Source organism: Myodes glareolus, chromosome 15 (genome assembly GCF_982192425.1).
Source record: "Myodes glareolus chromosome 15, mMyoGla1.1, whole genome shotgun sequence".
NCBI lineage: Eukaryota > Metazoa > Chordata > Mammalia > Rodentia > Cricetidae > Myodes > Myodes glareolus.
This window is the reverse complement of record NC_142040.1, coordinates 64,231,621-64,255,995: the sequence shown is the minus strand read 5'-3', so window position 1 is coordinate 64,255,995 and position 24,375 is coordinate 64,231,621. Positions and strand designations below refer to the sequence as shown.

General features: G+C 37.3%; 1 non-coding gene across 1 annotated transcript; it reads right to left on the bottom strand.

Annotated features, from left to right (window-relative positions):
• Nucleotides 1-21,451: 21,451 nt before the first annotated feature.
• LOC125414954 (U6 spliceosomal RNA) lies at nucleotides 21,452-21,558 on the bottom strand. The gene has a single exon (XR_007236455.3). It is a non-coding gene; the product is annotated as a U6 spliceosomal RNA (small nuclear RNA).
• Between the last annotated feature and the right edge of the window lie 2,817 nt (nucleotides 21,559-24,375).

The window sequence follows — 24,375 nt, the reverse complement described above, 5'->3', positions numbered from 1 at the left end:
TTGGTAGCCCCAAAGAGAATCTCTTTAGTAAGATTTCTCCCTGCACAATTGTTCCATGAAAATGAGATATGATTATTTAGAAGAGGGCTAATCCATTTGGATGTGGTCCTGTTTTGAGCTAAGTATAGTAGGCTTATTTTTGTCTTTGCTGATACACATAAAAGATCCAGTCATACGTCCCCAGTGTCTCCACTCATTTCTTGATAATATCCTGTATCAGGTGATTTCTAGTCCTTAAGAATTTGCCTTTGTTTTTTATATCCTTCAACATCACTTATGCAATAAACCCACTGAGATTAGTATACATTCTCTTATTTCCCCAAGAAGAGAATTCATGATTTTCATTACTATCACACCTGAGGAGGTCTAATAACTATTTCTGAATTGCCCTTTATCTTAGTTAGGGTTTCTATTGCTTTGACCAGACATCATAATCAAAAAGCAAGTTGTTGCTGTTCTTTCTTATCAGACACTTGCTCACAAATAATAACACAGAAACTTATTTTTAATTCTGAGGGTTTGGCCTTTAGCTTAGGGTTGTCCCTACTAGCTCTTATAACTTAAATTAATACATTTATATTAATCTAAATTCTGTCACATGGCATTACATCCCTTCCATGCTTCATCTCCTGTTTCCTTTCTGTTTCTGACTGGTGACTCTACCTTTCTTCCTCCCAGAGCCCTCTCTCTGTCTGCATGCCCCACCTATACCTCCTGCCTAGCTATTGGCATTCAGATTTTATTATACCAATCACCTTCATATACTGTACAACTATCCCATAACAGCAAGTTGGGGAGGAAAGAGTTTATTTGGCTTACCCTTCAGCATTGCTTTTTATCACTTAAAGAAGTCAGGACAAGAACAGAAATAGGACATGATCCCAGAGGCGGGAGCTGATGTAGAGAAAATAGAGGTGAACTGCTTACTGATTTGCTTCCTATGGCTCATTCAACACACTTCCTTCTAGAACCCAGGACCAACAACCCAGTGATGACAACACCCACCAAGGCCTGGGCCTTTCCCAACTCCGCAACTGATTACTAAATGAGAAAGTGCCTTACAGCTGGATCTCAGGGAGGCATTTCCTCAGCTGAGGCTCCTTCCGATGATGACTTTGGTTGGTGTCAAATTGACACATAAAACCACCCAGTACGTCTTTTTTCAGTTATTTTCCCCTGAATCATTCTTTATTATTTTTTAATTTATTTTGAGTTATGTGTATGTGTGTTTCTCAATGTGGAGCATGTGCACTCATGAGTGCAGCTATGCAGAGAGTATGTGAAATGCAGCGGAGCTGAGTTGCAGGCACTTTGAAGGTGTTCTTCAATGGTGTTAGGAAACCACCTTTAATCCCCTAGAGGAACTGGATATCCTGTTAACCAGTGAGCTAACATGCTAGCACGAGTCCTACAGCATTTTTCATATTGATTTATCAGCATTGTTATTTATAGAAACTTCTTTTAAATGTCTCTTTAAAAATTCAGTACAGGGCCATGAGAGAGGCCTCAGTGGTTAAGAACACTTGGTTGCTCTTCCAGAGGTCCCAAGTTCACTTCTCAGCAACCACATGTTGACTCACAACTATCTGTAATTGGATCTGATACCCTCTTGTGATGTGCTTGAAGACAAAGCACTCACAGATAAAAATACAAGAATAAATAAATCTTTATAAAAATAACGTGATTGGGCTAGAGAAGTGGCTCAGAGGTTAAGAGCACTGACTGCTCTTCCAGAGGTCCTGAGTTCAATTCCCAGCAACCACATAGTGGCTCATAAGCATGTGTAATGAGATCTGGTGCCCTCTTCTGGCCTGCAGGCAGACATGCAGACAGAACACTGTATACATAATAAATAAAGAATTTTTTTTAAAAAATTGATTTAGTTGCATGCCCCATATTATAATATTTATTTTTTTAAAATAAGCATACTCTTATTTTAAATGTTCATATTTAACAAACTGCCAAATTGTTTTAATTATAAAACTGAAAGCAGTAGTTAAAGATACCAATCAAGAAAATAACAGGAGAGTGTTCTCACTGGAGTCTTTCTGCTATAAGACCGCAAGGAAAACAAACCATCCTTAGTGATACTTGCATCTTCCCTGATTCACTAACAAGGTGGCCACTGTAGTACCTGAAAACTGACTATCTGTACTCTGTCACTCACCAGGAAGTGAATATTTATGGAGTTAATTAATCAGATTAAAAAAATAAAAGAACTAGGTATATCTGGCTCAATATGGTGACCTATGACTGCATTCCAAGCACTTGGAAGGCAGGTAGTTTGGATATCTCAGTATATTTGAGGCTAGCATGATATAGTTATTGAGAACTTATACCAAAACAGCAAAAGTTAACTTATTCATTAAGGAAAAGCTAATTGTATGTATTTTATTTGCCTACCTAGAGAAAGATTAGAGAAGTGTCTTTGCTTTTCACTTTTCCAAAATCAATGGAATGGGGATATGGATCAGTCAGTAGAGAAAGCACATGCTGTGTAAGAGTACAGACATGGATTCAGATCCCTAGGGCCTACTGGGGAGAGTTCAGTGGTACAGCATTTACCTAATATAAATGCTGCCCTAAGTTCAACTATCTCATTCAGGCTTGTTTATTTTAACTTTGTCTTATTTTATTCCTTTTTGTTTGTTTGTTTGTTTTAGATGCCTGTTAGTTTTCTAATGAGAGAGTGTGAACAGGGTGTCTCTTTGGGTAGATGGTGAAATGGGGAGGGTAAGGAAAGAGGAGAACGAACCACCATGAAAACATTGTATAAAAGCAGTATTTTCTAGTAAAAAATGAAACAAACAAACAAATGAGGATCCTAGGATGAATATACTGCTGAACATGGTAGCACATGTGTTTAACCTGAACAGGTTTCCAATGAGATGGGAGGATGGAAAACAGAAACAGGAGGACAGCCTAGAGATCATAGTCTGGGCATGTGTGTTCCCCCATACACACACACACACACACACACACACACACACACACACACATACCCACATTCACACATTCTCACACACACACATCGTACACATACACAAAAAACTCCACAAAAATGCACTAATAATATCCAAAGTTCCTACAGGTTTTTCCCATCTTATATATCATTTGTCAAGGGCCAAAAGATATTATCTATGTTGATAAGATCCTAGAAAACTGTTTATAAGAGTGTATTACCATATGTGAGTTTAAATCAATAAAATATATCAACAACTATGTGATTTCTCAGGTTGATACTGTGTGTCAACCAGAGTTCTGTGGATGTAGTGTTTCCACTTTTGTTAGCATGGAATTCAAGACTGCTGAAATCACTGTAATCATCAGCCTGTCACATAACAAGGATTGATGAAAGTCTCACATGTTCTTCTTATATCCCAGGTTCAAATTCTCACAAGACAATAGGAATGAGGACAGATGACAGAAACCCCTGAAATATGTATTATAGGCAAAATCTACTGGACTTAAGGGAAACAAGATGCTCTATATTACATAAACTTGTTTTATTTTTGGAAGATAAATGACAAGTCTTTTTAACATGTGTTCTAAATGGAGACATTACCTCTATCTACCAAGTTGTTTATTATAAAAATACTTTTAAAAGCTATTACAAGACAAACTTTTAAAAGTAATAATCGCATACATATACAACATACACAATATAAACTTTCAAATAACATCAATACATTTTTAAATAGTTATGTATTACAGAATGTGCATTATCTATAGTATAATATTTATTGCATTAAAGTAAATATTCATATTTATATAAATAAATGCATACATTATGTATAAAATCAATATAGTCATGAATAAGCCCATGACATAAGCTATGGTTATCATGCATATTTATTCTTGTAATATGTTTGCATATACTTATGATTTTATCATTAGTAATTTAAGTTGATTTAAGTGAGAGATAAATATTTTTGAAAATTGAATATTGTTCAAATGGCATTACATTATAGCTGAAGGGAATATTCAGGTGAACAATGCTACAATTATCTAATTCTGCCTCATATATAACCTATGTACAAGAAGCAAACAAGACTAGAGTTCAGATACTCAATACTCTCTTCTTCTCCCTCTCTTCTCCCTCTCTTACTTCCCTTCCTTTCCTTTACCTTCCTCTTCCTTCCTCTTTTTCTTTCTTTCTTTCTCTCTTTTTTCCTCCCTTCCTTCCTTCCTTCCTTCCTTCCTTCCTTTCTTCCTTCCTTCCTTCTTTCCTTCTTTCCTTCTTTCCTATTTTCCTTCCTTACAAAGATGATTACTTTTCAGAGCACAAACCAGAAAAAAGGTACAAGCTGCACTGATGCCCATGTTGGGAAATGGTCATTGATGTCCATGTTGGGAAATGGTGTCATCCTCAGGTAAAAGAAGTTCCTCTTTAAAACTTGGAGCTCTGTTTTCTTGTCACTGCCAAAATTGCAGCCTGAAGTTTAAGGATGTTGATGTTTCTGGATACTGGTCTGTGCTTCTCTCCTTGGGCTCTTTAGCTTTTGTTTTATTCATACATACTCTCCTTCTCTATAATTTCTCTAAAGAATTCTAAGTTCTGTGCCTAAAAAACATTCACCTTTGTAGGCTCTAGAGGCTCACCAAAATTTAGCAGTCACCCATACGTGAGCAAAAATCTGTTTTCTTTAAGTTTGCTGGGTCAAGACTTGTATTCTCTTCCATAGGAATTTATGTGGTTGTTGTGTGTGTTCTCTTCACGCATCATTTAGGAGCAACAGATAACTTTCACTTTAGTCTTAGGATTCTTCACACTCTAACCAATTTGAAACCTAAGGTCTTAACAATCTACGTAAGAGTATTCAACTTCCTTAATAATATGTCAAAATTTTTCTGTTCCTTCTTTGAATTTGTATATAACAATAGCAAGTGGAATTTTATTCTTAATGTAACCTTAGCCACAAAGCTGAGAAGGGGTAAGAACTTTGTTGCTCATAAGTTGAAAATATTCATACGTGATTCCCTATTTCCATACTGTCCTTGATTCTACTTTAACAATAGAAGTAGATACATATATAATTTCTTTCCTTCTTTTTTCCATTTCTGACATCCTGTACTCTACTAATTGCCTCATTTGGCTGACCTTTAGAAGGAACATATTTGCTTAATAAACCTTTTGTTTCTAAGCAGTAGTAGCTTACCATAACATTCTTTGTTTCTTGAGAGTTAATAACTTAGATGGCAGTGTTTCAAGAAGATGGAATGGAGATAATCATACACTTCATTTCTTGAGACGACAAGAAAAAAGTATACAGGTTAATTCATCATCACAAAAACTGCATTTTAAAATTTGGCACCCTATGGTATTCAAGCTTGAAACATGCTTCTAATTTAGAGTACTTTGTTAAAAAGTCAGAGAATGCATTTTTTTGTTTTGCTCTGTTTACTCACCATCAAATGAACTTTACCTCTGCAAATATATTCAAACTATAGCTTCGCAGGAGTTGTTTTCTATATACCTGAGTAACAAGGGCAGAAGAGAATATCTGAATAAACTTGGTACCTTTGAGTGACAACATGGCCGCACAGTCAGCTGCAAGTTTAAATCATTTGTTTAGTCTTGGTTTTCTTGGCTCAATTGCTTATTGTTCCTCCAGCTTGTGTTTTCCCCTACTTCGTGTTTAATTTTTATTTTCCAAACATAAGCTAACTTGTAATACAAAATATTTTAAACTACATTATCTCTCATAACACTCTAATAAAAAGATTTAGTTGTTTTTTGAACTTCAAACTTCAGGCATTAGAAAAATGGTAATATCAGTGGTGTTGGGCTGCCCTTTGTGCTTTGGGTGTCTGGAATGTGACACATTTTAGCAGCTTTCTTCCTGATAATTTAGTAAAGCTGATTATATCTGACATCTCCTAATGCTACTTAAGATTTTCATGTTACAGCAGAGTTCACTTACTAAGCACAAGCTCCAAGGAAGTCCAGGATTACAAAACTAATGAGAGACATTTGTTGGTAAATAATCGGGATGAGAGGTGAGGCTGGGTAGGTATTCTGTATGGTTTCTGTGGACCAGCATTGAGCAATTGAATTTTAAAAGATCTTTAACCCCGTGAATATTTAATAATCACTTGATAAAAAGTCTCCTTTTTAGGTAAATGAATATACTTATGATTTATAAATTTCTTACTATGAAAGTGTTTCAAACAGAAATAAATATGAAAACAATTCAAGTTGTATTGGGCATTACAGAAGTGGATTGGTAAAAGGAAAGGTTAAGACATCTACAGAAAGAGGGTTAGTAGCTGTCTGGGTGGCACCAGAGCCAAGCCTAGATTTTATTAAAGGAAAGAATGGGTCTCATTTTCTCAATTAATAGGAAAAAATATAGTCTGAAGGAAATTTCACAATATTAAAGATTTTTCATATGAGTTAGTGAATACAGTGCCTACCGATTAAGTCTTAGTAATTATTTGTTACAAGTAGCGGCTTCTAAGAACTTACTCAGGGTCACAGTCTGCGCTGCATTGGATTCTGTGGGAACCTGTTATTTCTCACAAGGTTCTGCCTCCAGGTAGCAAGACCACAAATTACTATCATGACAGATTGTTTCCCTTTTGTTTAGCGTTTTCATTCATCATTTTTTTCCATTCCTAACTTTTGTTGGGGCAGGAAATAGTATAACGAGAGAGTACTGACTTCGATCTGAAGCACCATCACAAAAGCACAATACTAACAACAAAGGAGTAATTATTTAGCCCAGCATGGTGATACATGCTGTTAATCACAACACAATAACAGCAAAGGCAAGTGGGTCTCAGTGAGTGAAGTAAGTCTGGTTTTCACAGTGTTTTTAAGGCCATCTAGGAACACAGTAGTGAGACCTTGCCTAAGAAATATATAAATAAACAACACTTTTTTGAGAAACATAAAGAATCTGCTTACGCAGATGATTGCATCTGGAGATGAGAGTACAGTCATGAAACTCTCCCTACATTTTGTGTTTGTGTAACAGAAATTGTTATCTTAGTATTTTTGACTACTTACCCTCTGATCTACATTTCTTGCATCAATTGTTTTAAAATAAAATTCTTTCCAAAGATAAAAACATCATATTGAGTGAGGAAACCCAGACCCAGAAAGACAATTATCAGATGTATTCACTCATAAGTGATTTTTAAACATAAAGCAAAGAAAACCATCCTACAAATCACAATCCCAGTGAACCAAGACAAAAATGAGGACCCTAAGAGAGGCATACATGGATCTAATCTACATGGGAAATAGAAAAAAAATAAGATCTCCTGAGTAAATTGGGAGCATGGGGATCATGGGAAAGCGTTGAAGAGGGAGGAAGGAAAGGAGGGGAGCAGACAAAAATGTATAGCTCAATTAAAATCCATAAAACTAACTTATATTGATCTATAGCAGTCCAAATTAGAGTTTGATTAGTCTACTTCACTAAACCATTATTTTTATGTATCAAGAAGCCGTTTGTGCAATATTTCCTGTAAAATTTGTTTTCTAGATCACAGATGGAACACTATTGATATGGAGATTCAAGAAGACAAATTGGTCATTAGCAAAGAGTGCTAAAAAGACTCCACTCCTTAAAGAATGTATTCCTGCTGATGAAAACTCTCTGAAAAGAAAAGAGCACAGTGTCAGGAAGACACACTTTCCTTATGTAATAAATGTTTCTTGAAAGTGTGCAACCTCAGTGGACTCCGGAAAGTTTGTCTGAGCCCTGCCATTGGAGGCTTGAGGAACTGCTGCTGTTTACTCTGTCATTAAAAAGGAAGGGGCTCCACTTCTCCTCAGTGGCAGGCTTTAATGGTCTCTTGATCGTTCATAATGATTTTTACAAAATATTAGACATTTTCTTTAGAGAAATAGAAATCTTCCTTCACATTTAGGACCTTTTTACTCTCAAATCGAACAGTAAGAAGGAAAACAATTTGATTCTGGTGACGTAGAATCCCTTATGTCTGAGAGAACTGCAAACAAGTTTGTAAAAATATACAAATGATGTATGGTTTCTCTGTGAGGATTTTGAGGATAGATGGGAAGTTGTTTCCCATTATTTGCCTATTTTTTCTTTTTTTTCTATTCTCTTTTTGTGATTCAGTATGCTATTATGTCAATTTAGCAGTTGTAAGCTGGCAATACATAAATAAATAAATAAACAAATAAGTGAAGATACTGTTCTTATGAAAAGAAGATAAGCATCTTCCGTCTCAAGTTTTAATTAACTACATAATGAGATTGAAGAGGAAAGCTACATCATTATTTATTTGACCTCTATATTTTGTTTATTTCTTTATTCTAATTCTGCAAACATTCAAAATATAGTTGGTACATTCTTTCTCTGTATGCAGTCATTCTATAATAATTTAGTCCATTATTTAAGGAAATCAAGGAACATTTCATTTTAGCAGAATGTGTACTAAAGTAAAATCTCTCTCTCCCTCCTTCCCATATGTATAGATCACTCTCTATATATCTATACATCACTCTTTATATATGGTATATATGGATAGGTAGATCATTCTATATAGAGAGAATATATATATATATAATTTATTTCCATTTATATAGTAGATTATGTTGTAATCACAGCATTGGGGAGGCTGAGGTAGGAGAATTACTATGAGGTATACAGGCCACGTTGGGAAATATCGAGAATTTCAGGGTAGCCTGGAATACATAATGAATCGTGTTTCAAAAACAGCAGTACCCCCTCAATAAATAAACAAATAAAAACAAAAAGTAAAAACTCTGAAAAGGAAAGAAAGTAAAATCAAAATAAAACAAAACAAAACCCCTAGCTACTAACTAAATAAATAAACGAATTCCTAACTCCAATTATCTAAATCATTTCAGCAGGTGTTGTTTACTTTATTTTAAGGAATTAATCAATAACCTCAGACACAACCTATCTGGGTTCCTATAGATCTCCCGAAATTTGCTATTAGCCTGGCAGCATGAAGTCATTTGAAGCAGTAAGCCTTCCACATTTGAAATATTTTTCCTTGAGAATCATAGTTAGCATTTTAACTGCCTGTTTGTTTTGCAACAGTGAAAATTATTACTACCTCACAATATCGAACAGAGAGAAAGCATTGGAAAGAAAAGTTGCCTACGGAATTTCACTGACGGTGGTCCTAGAGATGCTGCTGTTTGAAAACAGATGGCATTGTAGCTGCTTTTCTTCTTTGCTCTAATAACACTGCCTGCTCCTTGCTGGTATCAACAGTTGCAGGCACGCAGGTCAAGCCGTTCAAGTTTGTCTCCAGAGTTTGTAACACTGATGGAACCTGCTGCCTGTCTTACATCTCTCTCTGCTCTTGCCAGTGGAGCCCACTTTTCAGACTTCTGGAGGCCACTTTTGTCTCTTACGTTGCAGATCTTTCATCTCTCATCACTTTGTCTCTAACTTGCAGAAATTTTCATGGATATTCTGAAAGCCCAATGGATTTTCTGGTTCTAGCACAATCTTGAAGTTTGCGATATTTTACTTAGCTGATTTTCTGCCACCCCAGATTTCAGATATTTGCCCTGTGGTTAAAGTCCACTGAGGCATTCTTCTTCCTTGCTTTCCTCTGCCCCTAATTAAGTGAACTTACTATCTTTCTAGTGAAATTTGCCAAAATGAACCCTTACAGAAACTTCTTATTAGGAATCTTTATTAAGCTGGATTAGAAGGCCTCTGATACATAGGGAATATTAAAATGTTGCCCAGAGGTTTATGTATCTGGGACTGGCCAACTATTGGGACTATGAGAAGTGATCTGATCTTGAAAGCTCTGAATTAATCAATGGATCCATATTTGATGGTTTCATGATATTGAGACATTGTTAGATGTTCTGAAGGAGGAGGTGAAGCCTGTTGAAATCTCTTGTTCTGGGAAGCTGTGTTTTGTGCTTTCCTTCTAGTCACTGTTAGATGAGCAGCCTCTGCTATATATTCACACTCTATCATACTTCTTCTACTGCATGCCAAAAGGTCTGTATGGTCTTTGATTAAAATCTCTAAAGTGAGAAGGCAAATTAAGGTATTTCCGTGTGTGTGTGTGTGTGTGTGTGTGTGTGTGTGTGTGTGTGTGTGTGTGTTGGGTGGGTCCCTGGATATTCATGTACACATGGAAGCCAGAGGTCAAATTTCCCTATAAAGGTTCCCGTCTTATTTTTGAGGACAAAGTCTCTTACTGAACTGGGAGTTCAGAAATTTGCTTACCTGGAGAGGAAAAGACAGGCATCTTTGTGCCCACTGTGACTTCCTAGCACTGGGACTGTAGGTATGTCCTGTGAAACCTCCTGTTTGTGTGTGCTAGGGACTGACCTCATGTCCTCATCCTATTACACAGTGAGCACTGCTTCTCACCAAGCCATCTCACAAGTTCTTTCTCCCTTTTTTAAATTATTCTTTCAGGTTTTTTTTTTTGTTAAAGCTACAGGAAGACTATCTCTTCCTCCTCAGAAGATGGCCACCAAAATTAGTATTGAACACTATCCCACATTTGGGCAAGAATTACTGTTCCTGATTTTGAATTTGATTTTCAGTCGCACAACACACTGATTAAAATTATGAATCACATCCTCCACTTACACTTGTAACCCATTTATCATCAGCATATGAGTCCAGAGTGTATGTACACTTTCCATCCAGATGATGGAGATCACCTAGGTGTGTTGACTCAGGACTGGCTAAGTCTCTGGCTAGTTAGAAAGGACTGTAATGTTGACAACGTTTGCTTTTGTTTCTTTGCTAATCTATTTATTGGAATAGAAATTTTATGACATACACATGAGAGTGAAGATTCATCAGCATTGTCACGCAGCTGCAAAATTTGCATTCATCACCGCACGAGCCTCTCCATCCTCTCCACAATGGAATGCTTCCATTTATAATGATTTCTCTGAAGCATCTTTTCTTCAGAAGAATCAATTTTAGCAGAAATCTATAAACAATCGTATTGGTTTCAAGAAGAGAATGACTAAGACAGTTCTAGAATTATTTATAGCCTTGTCATTTTAAGAGTAATGACTTATTCTCTTCCTTGAGCATCATATTCACCCTGGTAATAAATGATCTCTCCCATCTCACAACTAGGGAATTTTAGGGTCTCGTCATATGCATGCATGTTTCTATTTAGTCACCTCATTTTTCATTATCCTAAGAACTATCATATGCACTCTACATAAATCTTACTTTGTTTGCACATCACTCATATTTCTAGAAGAAAGACTATTGTGAGTAGGACATTCCAAGTCTCTCCTGCATTCTTGCCTTGACTTTGAATGGCCCACCCTGTATAGATGTATAGTGTTGCTGTCCATAATTCATAGTAGCAACAATTGTAGCTTGCTTAATATGAACTATCATTTTCAGAAAGTTTTTAATTTTGATTACATTTCCATACAATAGTCCACCTATGAAGGAGATCAAGGCAGGAACATAGAGGGTTATGCACCTGCTGATGCATAAGCCATGGAAAACAGATCTTTAGCAGCTTGGTCACCAGGCTTGCTCAGATTGCTTTCTTATACACCCCCAGACCACCTGAGTGGGGTGGTGCTACTCACGATAGGCTGGGACTTTCCAATGAATCACTTGCTAAGATTATTGTTTGCCAACAGACTAATATTAAGGAAAAAGTTTGGCAAATTTGAGTCCCTCTTTTTAAATCACTCTAGCTTGATCTAAGTCAATCTAAAAATGTCCAGGGCAGTCAATTTTACAACATTAAGTTTTTTCTAATTCATAAACACGGGAGGCCCATCTATATTCTGTGTCTTCCATGATTTCTTTCTGGAGAGTTTTAGGCTTTGCATTGTGGAAGTATTTTACCTGTATGAATTGATTTAAGCGGTGATATTTTTAACTTATTTTAAATGTAATTGACCTCTAAATTTCTTTCTTGGTGTGTTTTTCATTGATATATAAAATGGCAACTAATTTTTTGTTAATTTTGTTTTATGACAAATTTTTTAAATTGTTAATCAATTTTAGATGGTTTCCGATAGGCAGATTCTTCTCATTTGTTCCCTGTTGCTCAGATTTCTGTGTGTCTGTCTCCTGTGGCAGCTACATGGTATCTCCTGACCCTGCCTACTCTCTCTATATATCTCTTCCAGCCTGGCTATATTCTGTTAAGCCATTGGCTGAAATCAACTTTATTCATCAACCAATAAAAGCAACACATAGACAGAAGGACTTTCTACACCATCTCCCCTTTTCTGTTTAAATAGAAAGGGAGGTTTTAATTAGAATGTAGTAAAATTACATATAACAAAACAGTTATCAAGCAAGAATTATAATTATAATACATATTTTTGTCATAACTAAGGAAAACTATAACTATCTATTCTTCAACTCAATCAAAGACCCCAGAAAGATATAATATTACCTAAGTTAACAGGAAGTACATTGTAAACAACTTTCAAACCTTTACAATAGACAGAGACATCTCACTGCCTGAATAGTCACCCATAGTTCTTCTGGAAAATTTTTCTAAGCATCCATATTTATCCTACTGGCCCATTGTATCCAGCAGACTTTTCCATGAAGCAGGAAATTTGAAGATCTATTTTGCCTTGGAATGGCAAAATCCATCAGTCACTTTCTTCTGTGTTCTGCAGAATGTCTGTCAGACTCTTTCATGAAGCAGGAATCCTGAAGGACAGTCTCACCTTCTTTAGAAAACTTTAGCAGTCATTTTTTTGTAGCTTAGTCATGTCAACAAAATGGCACCAACATGAACAACTACATCCACATAAAACCTGGGAGAACCTGGGAAGTAATTCTAGATACAAAAGAACAGAGTTAATCTTGATTTTTTGGTAGCAGCATTTTCTCAGGTGGGCTCTGTTTGCTAGAAGCAAGTGCATCTCATTTAACAGAGGCTTCCAGACTCAGCTTTAGCTGCAAAAATCTTGCAGCCCCTTTAAAAAACTCTACCACAAAGCAACTAAATGGTGTTTGCAAATGGCCAACAACATGCTTCTTTGTGGTGTCAGAGACCTTGAAACTCCATAGAGTTCTGGAAATAAATATGGCTCGCACCAGTACCTCTACCATTAAGCTAGACTCTCAGAAAGCTAAGGAATGGGTGGATCCAGCCATGAAAGCCACAACTTTAATCCTAGTCATATTGCTTAGCATATTAAAGACACATGTGGTCAGACAAAGAGAGATATACAGTAAAGATAGATTCAGATTTAAAAAAAACTCTGAATGGTTTACAGTGTGTTTAAAAGTATATGTAAGCTCGGCAGAGAAAAGAAAAAGGATAAAATCCTTTTTTAAAAAACAGAAAGGGAATAGTTGGGTGTGGTGGCACACACATTTAATCACAGCACTTGGAAGGCAGAAGCAGGCAGATCTCTATGAGTTCAAGGACAGCTTGGTCTACAGAGTGAGTTCCAGGACAGGCAAAAATACACAGAGAAATCCTGTCTCAAAAAAATTAAAAATAAAAATAAAAGTAATAGAGTTTAAAGTAAAGTCACATAAAGTTGAAAATACACACAGAATCTGGATACTGTATGTTATTGTATTGTCTTTGAATTGTTTGAAGACTGAGAAAGGGGAAACAGCTGCTAACACACATTTGATTATAAATGCAGCTGGATTCATCCAACATAGATATTTTGAAAATGTCTTGACTTCAATATTTAAGTAAAAAAAGATATGTTACTTTGAAGAAGAGGTTTTGCTTTGGTTTTCACAGGAAACAAAAGACTGTGGATTCATTCTGGGTTAAGAAAAATCAGGTTTAATAAAGGAAGACCCCTTGAGAAATCACCAATAGGAGCAGATGTACCAGATGATCAAACGTTTCAAAGAACCTCTGATGGAGTTTCCTCTGAGTTCTATATCCAGAACAGCCTCAAGAATGCTGACTGAGATGATCAAATCTCACAGAATATTTCAGTCAAGACTTGGCCATAATTCTAAATTTTCTTTAGGCCTCCATAAGATAATCAGTACGCCCCAGTCAGCAAGAAATAGCCTAGGAAACTATGCCCACATTCCCCCCACCAAAAATGAATTATGGATGTTTATTTTTGTTTAGAGTGTTGGTTACAAGTTGTTATGGATGATAGTTTGAAAAAAAGCTAAACAAAGGGAATTAGATTCAGAGTTCTTGTTTTGAAAATCAAAAGGGAAAGAAAGTGCTATGGGACAATGGTCTTGTACCCTATAAAGATTTGTCACTTGCATTGGTTTAATAAAATTCTGATTAGCCAGTAGTCAGGCAAAAAGTATAGGAGGGGTGACCAGAATTGGAGAATTCTGGGAAGGGGAAAGGCTCAGTCTGTAGTCATCATCAGGATGCAGAGGAAGCAATTTGAGAATGCCTCACTGATAAAAGGTACCAAGACACATGGCTAACAGAGACAAGAATTATGGACTAATTTAAGATGAATGAATGAGTTAATAAAAAGCCTGAGCTAATAAGCCAACTATTTTATAATTAATGTAAATCTCTGTGTGTTTCTTTGAGACTTAATGGCTGTGATACCTGAAAGGACAGAAACCTCTGTCTACAGAAGTTTCCTGTGCACTCTTTAGAGTGTCTTATGAAGAACCATGTCATTTGCAGTAAAAAATACTGTGATTTCTGACATTGTTAGGGTTTTCTATTGTTGTGAAAAGACACCATGACCACAACAATTGTTATAAAGGAAAACATTTCACTGAGGTGGCTAACTTACATTTTCAGAGGCTTAATCCATTATCATCATGATGGGGAGAATGTGGCATGCAGGCAGATGTGGTGCTAGAGCTGAGATTGCTATACCTTACAGGCAAGAGGAAATCAACTGACATACTGGGAGATATCCTCAGCAGATGATAACTCAAAGCCTGCCCCCTCAGGGACACACTTCCTTCAACAAGGCCATACCCACTCCAATAAAGCCTCATGTCCTAATAGTTATAGGGGTCATAACAATTTATTATAACTGATCCCCAATCAATTACATTCAATTACCACAATTTTTTCCTTATATGTATTCCTTTTCTTTTCTTGTTCTTTTGTTATAACTAAGACTTCAAGGACTAAATTGCATAAGAATAGAGGTAGTACAAAGCCATGTTTTTTCCTGACTTTAATGATTCAAGTTTTTCTTCATTTAGCATGTTACTAGATTGATAAGCTTTCTTATATTTGAATATGTTCCCTCTAAACATAGTCTCCATAGGATATTTATTAAGAAGGAATTTTACATTTTGTCTAAGACATTTTTCTGAATGTGTATGGATAACCATGCAATTTTCGTCTTTAGTTTCATTTATGTGATTTATTACACTTACTGAATAATATAAGTTGAACCATATCTGCCAACATAATCATTGTGAATGATATTTTTGATCTGTGTTGCGTTTAGCTTGCAAGTACTTTGTAGAGAATTTTAAACCATGTTAAAAAGGAGTATTGATTTATAGTTCTTTTCTGTTGTCTATATCAGGATTTGGTATTTGAGAAATTCTTAGTAAGGTTTTTGAGGTGTTCCTCCCGTTCCTCTATTGTGGAATAGTTTTCAAAACATTTGCTGTAGTTCTTCACTAAATTTCTGGTAGAATTCTGCTGTTAACCCATGTTTACCTGTGTCTTTTTCAGTCAGATGGTGGTGATAGGGTTAATATAGATATTCTATTTAAGGCTTAGCACCAGTTCTTTAATTCTCAACTCTTTGACCAAGTATGCCTCTCTCTAGTGATTCTGCCAACAGCTCAAATCTACTTCTTTGATTAAGGCTGGTAAAAAACGAAGTCTACAGATATAAATATAAATACTTAGAAGGGATTTTAGTGTCTGGGCATATCTGACTACAGCATCTGGTTAATGCTAATACTCATCCCAGTTATTCATAATGGTTTTTAATTTTTTGCTGAAGTTTTCTAATTTTACTGAACATTATGTTTTCAAGGACTTACTGCATTCAAAGAATTGATCCAGTATGTGCACTTTATTGAATACTTGACAATTACTTGAAACCATTAACTCCCACTAATGAAAATCTTTGTAGAATTTTCTATCTCTATCACAAACACTGTTAGGGTCACAGTGGGTCACAAAATTGCCAGTGCTAATGACAATGTCTCAAATAGAAGGACTCTGAATAGGTAAACAGAATAATTATCATTGAGTAAACAGAAGCATAAACTCAGCGGTCCTCAATAATCTCATAAGACCGATTCTGTTTACTGAGAAAATAGATCTAATAGGCAGTTTTGTATTTACCAGGAAAACCACCACCTCCCTTAGGCAAGAGCATCTAGTTTCTGATTAATTCAAACTGTCCATATCAACTCAAAACCCCACCCAGATTTTCCATCAAATCGCTTTATTCTACTCTCTGAGGCAACCCACCTTTTTTTTTTTTTAATCCCAAATAAACTCTTTGTGCTACTCACAAAGTGGTCAACGTCAGAGCTTTCACTGCGTCCCCTTGCTTCCATTTGATGCCAAAAACTGGGAGAGTCAGAATGGACTCCTTGAAAGCTCAATCACTTCTAAAAAAAACCCAACTGCCATTTTGAGTCTCCTGCCCTTGTTGGCTTCTGCCATCCACCACACTTGACTCTAAATCTACACACCATCTTCTCAGTTGCTTTCCTCCTCTACTTGTTCCCCCCAGCCATCTCTTTTCACCTACTCAGGTAACTGTTCTTCAGGAGTCACTTGCTCTGTCTCTCTCATTTACTTTCTTGCCTCTCTGGCTCAACGAAAGTTGTACCAATATTCCACGCATCCTTTGATCACTGTCTGAGGGCGTCATCACCTCTCCACTGGAGGACACCTTTTCACTGTCCTCCTGAGCATCTCTATGACGATTCTCAGTCCCTTGAAAATGTACTTGAATTGAGACTCTGCTACAACACTTACACCTTACCTTGTCAACATCCCTGTGTCTCTGTTGCTAGCTTTTGGAGCTCCTTTCTTGTGAGATTCCTATTTATAGCCTCTAATACCTGGACTTGAAAGAAAAACTCTTTTCTAAATCTCTCCTGCCTCTTCTTTGCTCTGCTTTTAGGAATTCTTTACTGCTAACCATCTTTCAACAGCAGCTCTCGCCTGCCTTCCCAAATATTTTCCCCCTCTGTGAACTGAGAAATGCAGTTTAGCTTGGCCATTTTGACTTTTTTCTTTGCAACAATATGTGTAGCCTCAACACAGGCCTGATAACCAGTCTCAGCGTTCAGAAAAAGATACATTTCATTTCTTAATTCTCACAGATTGTGATAAATGCTCCTACTGTAAAAGCAAACGATCTAAAATACCTTATCTCTAAGCTTTTCTTGCTCTCCACTCTTGTCCTTCCCTCTAGTTACTGGGTTCAGTATTACAGAGATTCCAATACCTTTGGGGGTATGAATTATTTTGGAAAACTGTCAAATGTTATTTTACTGTACTAAGATCTGACTTAGAAGATGGCATTTTTTGGCTTGCCCATGATAGATCCAAGAGTACTTGTCTAGTAGCTCCTTCCAAAGCCTCTGTGCTGGGTCAGGCTTGTCCTCTGGCATTCTGACAGGGAAAAGGAGTACAACAGCCCAACCCAGGAGAAGACTGTACATTTGAGAAAAGCTAAAAGTTAACCTATTTTTGTTTGTGGTTCTAGTTGCTTATCTCATGACATTTAAATTTCTTAAATCAACTTGGCAGCACTGACCCAGGCATCTTGCAGGCTTTGAAACTCCAAGTGGAGCTGCAACAGATGTGACCAATGGGACATCCAGCAGAGTCCAAGCACAGACCTCCCAGCCTCTGAGAGAATGCCTTGTGACTAAAGGTCCAATCATGAAGGAGCTTCCTTTCACATCTGTCATGCCCAGCCGTGTCCCCACAGATGTGTGCAGCTTTCTTGCCTAGAGAAATTGCTGTGCTACTCCCAAAGTGCTAATATTCTGAAGGAGTCTATGTGCTTAGGAGACCATGAGCATGCCTGTGTTGACTATAGAAGTGACTGTGATCAGTGGGGTCAGTGTATTACACCCCACCCTGGATTCTAGACCTCAAGATAAGGAGACAATTGAATAGCAAAAGCCAGCTTTCTAATAAACTTCTACATTTTCTACTTGATAATAAACTTTGAGATTCCCAAAAAGAAGCATCTAGAACAAGTTGATTTAGCAATACAGAAAGAATAATTTGATAAATGAGGGTTAGTCCTCAAAGTAAGAAGGCCACATGTGTCAGTGCAAGACTTATATTGAGAGGGAAAGGATGATGAAGTCAGGCAAGCTGCAGTGTGTGAATCTGTTTCTACAAGTCCTCCTGAAGTTATTTCCAAGACTGTTAAAACAGCTTCTATGGCATCTGCACAAAACAAACAGGAGAAACCTTTAGCTAAAATCATCCAGGTGTGGAATTTTATAGCCAGAAACAGTGTACTGCAAATGTGATTCTGAAGATGAATTGAAGGAGAGGCCTATCTCTTTCTGTGGTCAACCACCAGTTATTGAGAGTCTACTGGGAAATGGTGAATGAGACTTACTAGCAAGAGGCTGTGTCGCAGAATCTCAATGTTATGGAAGCTTGGCTGGTCTCTTTACCCCTGGTGGAGTATATAGTGTCTTGTGAGGAAGAGTGAAGAGATTCCTGAGAAAGTTTCTGTAAAGACTTTGTCAGTTGGGATATCATAGAAATTGCCAAGGTTGCAGCAGGCCTCCCAATTTTACTTCTAAGAGACCAACACTCCAAGTGACAGCAGAGATTTGATTAAGTCAACAGGACCTGCACAAAAAAAAAGTACCGCTGATTGACTGTTCACTGCTTTCAGGCCAACTTCAAGTTGATGTCACACTCAGGAGAAACAGTCCTATATCACATGACTGTCTTCACTTCACAAGCACACTCCCACCTATGCAGAATAACTTAGCTCACAGAGAAATAATATCAAATTCCTCTACACTGAATCTGTCACCGAGTATTTCTAGGGGAAAAGAAACCAGAGGAGATATTTTACTTCATATTGCTTCTATAAAGGGTGATATACCTTCTGTTGAATACTTCTTTTATAATGGAACCAACCCAACAGTCAAAAATCATTATGGATGGGCAATGTTGCATGAAGTCTGCAGTCCTGGGGACTAGAAGGTAGTGAATGACTATTTCATCATGCTTGAGGAACACTACTTACTATTAAATGACTCTGCTCTATGATGTGGACAGTAATGGATTCATAGTTGTGGTCAAGTGTATGCCTTCAGGAATGTTTGTTGTGGGAGTATCTTCCGCTGCCTCAGCCAATAGTCGCTGAAGCACAAGCCCACAGTGCAGCGGGTAGCGACTTCCGCTCCGTCAGCCAATAGCCGCTGAAATACCAGCCCACTGGGGCGTGGTATATTTCTCTTTTAAAAAGAGACACAGATCCTGATCAGGCCCTCTTGGTTCCGGCGCTTGGTCCCGGCTCCTCCTCCTGACTCCTGCTCCCGGCTCCTTCTCCAGTGACTAGGCTCCCTTCCTGACGGTTTATGGTGTATGTAAGTTTTACCCCCCAAAATAAATAACCCCTTAAAACATAACTGGCTTGGGATTGATTTGCCGATAAATGTTCAGGAACATTTTTAACATATTGGTTGCCTGACCAATTGATTATACATACAATGATAATATAAAGTCATTGTTTCTGCTACCAGAAAAGAATGAGTCATTCTCAACTAGCCACTCCGTGATGGTGAATGCTCGGCAGTGAAAAAGAAAAAAACACTGGGCTGCTGGTGCTTAAAGGCAGTGGAGTTTTTTCAGAATAGAAAATTCATATGCTTAGCAAACTTGAGATAGTTCATACTTATTTTTTTTCGAGACAGGGTTACTTTGTTCTGTGTAGCATTGGAGTCTGTCCTGGAACTTGCTCTGTAGACTGGTCTCAAACCCACAGAGATTTGCCTACCTTTGTGTCCAGAGTTCTAGGATTTAAAATCAATCACCACCACCACCACACAAATTTTTACATGTTTTATGTGTGTGGGGATAGTTCTTATTATTATAAGATGTGCTGTATTTGATAGTACAATAACTTATTTTACTGATCCTGAATGATGAAGCTCAATGTATTTTGAAGTGTATTTTGGGGATTCTCAGTGGATTCTGGATCCTAAATTTTAATTGGGTAAAAACCTGTTTGAGCAGCAAAGTCTGTGAATGGGGAAAAAAATAGGAAGCTTCTGGAGGTCCACAGATGAGCTGGCCCATCAGAGAGCATCTGTTGTCAAAACTGTTGGATGGATGTCACTTTTGTTTTGGGAAGACTTCAAACATCATCGAAAGGATGACCTCTTTTAAACTCTCCCCAGTAGAAAGATCTAGTCAAAGAGTGATATGATTCTGACACCTTACACAGTTGCATACCATGCCAAGTCTGTTCTGATAAGCACTTCTGCACAAAAAACATCATCTATGAAGTGATGCTTCATTGTCTTTCAAAAAGGGTTCCTCAAGGCAAAATGTGGATTTCCTTCCACCTGACTTATCAGGTATGTAATGGTCTTTGGATTGCTTCCTCTCCAAATTTCAGTATCATACCATGGGAACATTTTCAGTTGAACATGAATGGTTTGTGAGAATCCAGCCACTGTGATATGTTTGATCATTCATATTTTATGACTAAGTAGAGCCATTCATATTTACCTTTGAATTGGGAAATAAAACAATTGATGAACGATTAGGAATTCATTTAGATGCTTAAACTGCTTTTAAGATATTTTTGTTCTCTTTAGGGTGCAACTATAACTCAGTGGTAGAGTCTTCATGAACCATGCATGACGCATGAAGTTCCACGCTGGGAACTGCAAAGATGTTTTCATTTTACAAGTAGCCTGTGGCTTTTGATTGATCGTGCCTTTCAGTTTTATCAGCATCTATCAAAATTTAATAAGTGAGATGGCATCAGAACTACTTGTGAAATCTGCAAGTGGTCTATCATTAATTTTTGCATCCTTTAGTAAACAGAATATGATGAGATGATTTATTCTGGTTTTGCTGTAATGCTATTAGAGCACCTATCTAAATGGTGCATTATGGATGGAGGTTCTAGCTACTGCACTTCCATTTTTCTTATAAGGTATTTCTGTTTCTTATATTTTCTTTGTCTTCCTTCTTGTTTATTTATTTTTAAAATTTTATGTGTGCATTTGGAAATCAAGATTTGAAACATTGGACGTTAGTGGCAAAATCTGCAGAAGGCTCATGGTGTTTGCTTTTATTGTGCGCATTTGCTATTTATCTAATTTGTATTTGTTCACACTTATGTTTTCTGTAACTTATTTTGGTGTCATTGTTTCTTAGTAGGTCTTACTATATTAGGGAATTGTTGAATCATTTCATTAGTTTAGAAGCAATTTGTTTCTGCTGAATCTTTCAAGGCATTACTAAAATAGTTCTGGAAGAATTTAAACACTTTCCCCATTCCTTTTTCTCTTTGTTCTTTCCATCTTTTATTTTTAACCCCCTAATATTTTTTATTTTTGTTTTAAATGTGAAATACTTCATGAACTCACCTGTCATCTTTGCTCCAGGGCTATGTTAAACTTCTCTGTATTGTTTCAATTTTAGTATAAGCGCTGCAGAAGAGAGCACTCTCCTTTATTTGTAATACTGGGTAAGGATGTCAGGAATTTACACGTGCTAACCAGAAAACTTATCCCCAGCACAGTTTAGATCCTTTTCCTTTGTTTTTTCTGGCATTATGTATGTCAGAGAGAGACTTGCACATGCCTGGTCACCTACTCCCAATCCTTTATTTGTTTCAAGATAGTCTTGGTTGGTTAGTCAGGTTGGCTTTCAACTCATGGAGATTTAATTATTTTATAAAGGTTCTAGGTCTAAGGGTAGGCAAAAGTTGGAGATTTCTCAACTCATAACATACCCTACATAAAGGCCAGAGTAGCAAATACAGAGGTAGGAGTAAGAAGACCTTCCTCTTGATACAGAAGCAGCCAAAGTGAAGAGGTAGGGAAGCCATTCCCTAAGCATGCTCACCTTAGCAGCTTATCCTGAATATGCTGTGTCCTCATACAGAATGAGAATGTACTGGATTTCTCCTTGTATATGGTTTTACAGAAGAAGATTCTTTGACAAGTCTTCCCAGAAACTAAAGTATTTGCAGCACTACCATTTACAGAAGGAGGTACTGAGAAAATTTTCAGTTTTGTCATCAAGAATAGAACAGAGAAGTCTATTCTTCTTTACAAGAGTAGTAATTGTCTACCCAGACAATTACTGGGTAGAACTGCCCAACTCCAAACAGCCAGAGGCTGGGAAGCCAATCATTTCAAGATGTGTTATATTTCTTTATGCTGAGGAATATGACTTTAACTATGTAAAGGTTTATGTTGTATTTGTTTAACTATGTAAAGATGTTTTACATTCGTTTTGCTGCATTTAGTTAATGATGTAAATATGTGTTGCTTGCCTAAAGTACCTGATTGGTCTAGCAAAAAGCTGAAGAGTCAATAGCTAGACAGTAGATGGACAGGTAGGACTGATGGTCAGAGAGAATAAGTAGGAAGAGGAATCTAGATGAGGGAAAAGAGAATGAAAGAGAAAGAGAGGAAGATACCCAGGGTTAGAAACAGAGAGTAGGACATACAGAATGAAGGAAATGTTAAAAGCCCCGTGGAACTATAGAGAAAAAGAAACAGGTTAAATTGAGTTATAAGAATGAGCAAGTAAGGAACCTAAACTAAGGCTTAGTTTTTATAACTAACAATAAGATTCTTTGTTATGGTTTGGGATCTGGAGGTCTGAGAAAGCCTGCTACAACCCTTTATCCTTTGCATTACTAAAAAATGGTAAACAGACTGGGAAGTTTTAGGGACAATTGAGATGATCCATCATTATTCCTGTTGTGTATCTTTTTAAAGAACTGGACAACTCTTAGGTGATGGTAATCTTGCATATGAAACCTAGCAACAACACCACTATTAGCCCAGTAGGAGTCTAAGTTCATTATTTTAGTCCTCTTTGTACTCTTACCACACTGACTCAGGAATGTCCTATCCTTAAGACCTCTACTTTGTTCCTCTCCAAGTTTCATCTATTTCATATAAACTTTCTTGAAAATTCCAGTGTCTTACTTGATATCTGCCCTCCTTCCAACCAGGCTTCACTCCTTCCCAAGGCCACTATAGCCACCCATTACTGCATAGAGTCACTTAAAAGTCTTTCCTACAAAAATCCACAGCTCTCTGTTTCCACACTGTCACATCCTGACAATTCTTAGTTTGTTAAGGAAATCTCATCTCTCAGCACCATGGGCTCCCACCAAGTAGATGATGCCTTGTTCTTCTCTGACCAAGTTGTAGAGTTGGCCACTGTACTACCAGATACACTTTTCACAAAGCAAAACTGGTAGCTCTCATTAGAGCCCTTACATTATCATGAGAAAAAAATCACTACACACAAAGATTCTAAATATGTATTGCATATTCATCACTACCATGCTTCCTGTTGTCAAGACAAGAACTTCATCACTACGTAGTGTACAGCTATTACCAAAGGTCTACTAAGACTAAGGATGCTAGAAGTTTCTTTTTTTCTTAAGCAGGTGATAGTTGTTTACTGTCAAGGTCACCAGGGCTCTAGATACTCTTTTGGGAAACGTTTTTGATGACAAGACTGATAAAGAGATCAACCCCCGTCTTCCTTCCTCCTATCATCTTTTGGTTCCTCCAAGTTTAACCTGTAGATACCCTGAGTCCCAATAGCAGGTTCTCAAGACTGTGAATGCCATAGTAGGCCCTCAGGGCTGAGTTTTTCTGCAGGACAGGTCACGTCTCCTTTACACACAGGCAAAGACCTTCCTGACAGTTTTAAACATGGGACTTTTCACATTTAACCTTGGGCCTTGACCTCTGTACCAATTCCTTCTCCTCTTTTATCCTGCCCTTTCTGTCCATCTTAACTCTGTCAACGAGAAATACTACACCTGTACCCAACATTAACTACAGGGGCCCTTCTGACACCCTTTCCACTTCAACACACAATTTCAGGATAATCTTCCTAGGGATGACTAGGAGGTAGGTATCACACATGCATCCCAACAAGGGCATAAATGTCTTCTTACAATGATAGAAAGTTTCTCAGGTATGTTGAATAGTTTTATGTCAGCTTGTCACAAATTAAGCTATCTGAGAGGAGGGAACTTCAATTAAGAAAATGCCTCCATAAGATCAGGTTTAGGGTAAGTCTTAAGGTCATTTCCTTAACTAGTTAATGATGGGGCACAGCCCAGACAATTGTACGTACTGCCCTCCCTGGGCTTCTGGTCCTGACTTTTATAAGAGAGTGGGCTGAAGAATCCATGAATATCATTCCTCTATGGCCTCCACACTAGCTCCTGCTTCAGGTACCTGCCTCATTTGATCTCCTGCTCTACCTTCCTTCAGTGATGGA